The sequence below is a fragment of the Sinocyclocheilus rhinocerous genome, unplaced genomic scaffold, assembly GCF_001515625.1.
Source record: "Sinocyclocheilus rhinocerous isolate Xijiao unplaced genomic scaffold, SAMN03320098_v1.1 scaffold742, whole genome shotgun sequence".
NCBI lineage: Eukaryota > Metazoa > Chordata > Actinopteri > Cypriniformes > Cyprinidae > Sinocyclocheilus > Sinocyclocheilus rhinocerous.
The window spans coordinates 60048-63923 of NW_015641116.1; the positions used below are offsets into that span (position 1 = coordinate 60048).

The 3876-nt window shown below is 36.7% G+C and overlaps 1 protein-coding gene across 1 annotated transcript in view; it reads right to left on the bottom strand.

Moving 5' to 3' along the window:
• The window catches only part of LOC107754669 (docking protein 4-like), a 38767-nt gene that overhangs the window by 34076 nt on the left and 815 nt on the right, over nt 1–3876 (bottom strand). The gene's annotated exons all lie outside the window — the stretch shown is intronic.

The window sequence follows — 3876 nt, forward strand, 5'->3', positions numbered from 1 at the left end:
GCACTGGGTAGCTGGCCAATCAGAGCACACCTCGTTTTTCAGACCGATGAGTTTTGTAAAAATCGACGCGTTTCAGAAAGGCGGGGCAAAGAGGACAAACAATAATGTACAGTATGTGGAAAATAATGTGTTTTTTGAACCTTAAACCGCATAAACACATTTCATTACACCAAATACACAAAATAATGTTCTTTTTAGCAACATCATATGACCCCTTTAACAAAAAAAGTAGTTGTGCATCATTGGATATTACTGTTGGTCATTTAACAGTTCTATCGTAAAACATTTGTCAAATAATAAATGACTAGCTGCTTACATCTTACCACACAATCTTTCTTGTCATACTGGTACACTGTAAAAAAAAAAAAAAAAAAAAAAAATTTGTAGAACTTTATCAAAAAAAAAAAAAAGTAACGTTAATATACCAAATTACTAAAATCAGTTTTTTACCTTTATAATATACTTACAACCACTTTTATAAAAAATATATATAAAAAATCTAGATGATAAAGTGAAAGCCTCATTTTGAATTAAAGTTCATCACAAGTAGCTTTTCCACAAGCTGTGGTAAATGTATATAAAGAAGGTGCACGGTGTGATACACACAAATACAAAACATCATCATGGTAGCATACAGTACATGACACAAATATAATACAATAAATATTAATTTATCAACATAAGATGTAACATAAAACCCTAATAAGACTAAGAAGAAACTTATTTCAATGACAAAACATCAAATGTGAGTGAATTCTGGTCATGCCGATTCATGGTTTTTCACTGTAAATTATAAGAATTGTTCTGTTCATTTAATGTACATTTCACAGCAGTTTACGGTAAAAGTATATGAAATAACGGAGTACAGCAGAGCAGCATCAAGAACATCTAATACTAGGGACAATATTGTCCTCAACGTCTGTGTTGGCTGCAGCCCTGTCTGAACCCACTCATAAGCTCTGAGCAAAGACCTCTTTGCAGTCTCAAAGCTCTGTAGCACATTTTGACACCTTTACACACACAATCCCTGTTAAACCCCTAAAAAACAAAGCATATTTTCAAATCCCAATGCTTCTATTCTTAATTTTAAAAACCCTTGTGTTATGGAAATACTGTGCATTTCAGTGTACGTGCAGTTCGATAAACACCAAACTCTTTAAATATGCCACTCAGACATGACAGACAGCAGTGTAGAGAGTCTGTGGAGCGTATGTACGCCAAAGCTCTGGGGAGGGGAGCAGAAATCCAAACAAATCAATGCAGGCTGAGCCCCGGAGATACAGAGCATCCACCACCGCCAATTACTGCAGCGCAGAAACAAACAAAGTGGAAGTGAACTGGAAGAGAAGGCAAAGTCAGCTGCTAGCAGGTAAAGTCGCAGTTTTGCGTGTGCGTGAGGCCGAGGGAGGGGAAGAGGGGGGTCTGGATACACTCACACAGGCAGGTTTGCTGGGTCTGGCAGTGCAGGCAGCCCACTCTGTAATTTACAGAGGTGGAATGCAGCATGCACCCGCGGGTGCTAATTACAGAGCATTCATCTCTCTCTCTCTCTCTCTCTTTCAGACTGTGAGCCAGCTGACCAAAACCAGCCGACTCCACACTGCTCCGCTGTCAAACGCAACCTTCAGACAAAATGCAGAAGTGCACACACACACACACCAGGACAGCTGTTTGGATAACATCTATGACTCAGGTGTCTTTACACGCTACAAAACACACAAAAAGGTTTACTAGTATGTAAAGACTATTGTAATAGACCCCATTACAAACCACTGGAAATTGACTGCCAGTACTTCTAAGGCTATTTATCTCTCTTGACTGGAATCTTTTACCGTTATGTCTTTTTTAGCAGCTTCTGGTCAGGTCATATAGCATGTACTCTTGGATGGCGCCGATCTCTCCATTGATGGCATGTGTAATGATGCCTGTGCATAGAGACTGAATTCTTTGAAAGCCATCAATGAACTGCAAGTGGAAATGCACTTATGCATACACACATATACAAACACACTCACACGGCCAAAGAAGCAAACCCACACAAAAGTATTAAATTCCGCTACATATACAGTGTGTGCACCTTCACACAGCAACAGGGTCCGTTCTGCCCTCTAATCATATTGTGTTTAATTACATGAGTTGGATTATACTGGAGAAAGCCTAGAAACCGAGTGCTTGACAGGCTGAACGTCCAACTCATCATGTCAGATTTGTTATGAGGTTCTAATTGTAATACTTGCCGTCTTAGGCAAACATGGTTTGACTACTTACTAATGTCATTTCTCAATACGATTATAGCATATTAATGCTTCTGTTGCAAAACGTTAGACAAAAAATATTGCTAAAAAAAGGTTAAAAAGAAGGGTAACCCTCTTCAGTTGACTCAAGTGACAAGACTGACATTTATCTAAAGGGCTTCATTCAATCTCTATCAAGCATTAAATCAGCAGAGTCGGTTTCAGTTTAAAGGGGTTATAGGTTAATAGGTGTTTATCCATCTTAATCTTTATTGTGCTCGAAAACAGTTTACCTATGATAACACCACCACGGTAATAAGCTATCTCATTGACAGATAAGATGATTTTTTAAATTTATTTTTTTACTTTCTATATTCTCTAAAGCCGTGGAGGATTTGCAGACTAATTTATGTGAGCTTTAGTGAAGCTGTTTATGCTCAGAGAGATAAGGCTCAGATTAAACGCTGTCCTTTATCAGCATGCAGCACATTCAAAAGACACTGTTTCAATTTAATTAACTGCCCACAAGACAAGGTGCAAGGCAATTATTTTCCATACTTAGACATTTGTGTGAAAATATGGACAATAAGGACAGTAAGTGGGAACATATCCAGGAAGAGAGGTCTTTGTTTTGTCTCTGGTTATGTCTCAAAATCTACTGATCTGTCTACCTAGACAGCTTTTTTTAGTCATCAGATGAGTCAGCTGAGCCAACCTGGAACACGCCTCTGAGATCCAAAATGCAACTCTCTTAGGTTGTTGTGACATAAGCAGGGTTCGAAATCGTTCAATCATTCACTAATCCCTACATAGTGTATGGTGGTGAGTGCACCATATCAGCAAAGAGTGAACAGAATTAAGAGACTGAATTCGGACACTGACTTAGCCATTGATCAAGGGTGAGTTGAGTTGGGCTACTTGATTATGCAATAAGATCAACACTACAACAATATTAATGAATATATTATTAATCTTCAATAGAAGTTTATTACTATATTGTTATTTATAATTTATTGTCTATTCTCTTTATTATTAGTGTTTTTATTACCTTAAATTATATGTATGTGTGCACTATGTCTGTACTTTCTGTACTGGAAGCTCCTGACACCAAGACGAATTCCTTGTGTGTGTAAACACACTTGGCAATAAAGCTCTTTCTGAGTTACTTCTCATATAGACTGGTTAGCTAACATATTATAGGTTTTCTCTCTTCTAGCTCTTCTCTTACCTTTTTTAAAAAAAAATCCTAACCAAGGTGATACCTTGTTATCGTTTTCATCCGGACTTCTGAGCTTATTCATCTCTCAAAAGTTTTATGTGCAGCTTATATAGAAAAATCTTAACAATGTCATTTGAGGCCATTTTTTTAATAGGGTGTAGTTGCAGTTACTGTTTTTGGCGTAAACTAACTGTTCAAACTTTTGTTTTGATATTGTGAAATGAAACTAGTGCCAGTATTTTGCCATTAGTAAAGGTGAAATATCCAGTTCATGAATTAATTAGTTAGTTGGTTATACTTTATTGTCATGTTTTAAGGAAATTTGTCTTACAATGCTATACAATACATATAATAAAAATCAGTACAGTGGAATAAATAAATAAATAAATATATATATATATATATATGTGTGTGTGTGTGTGT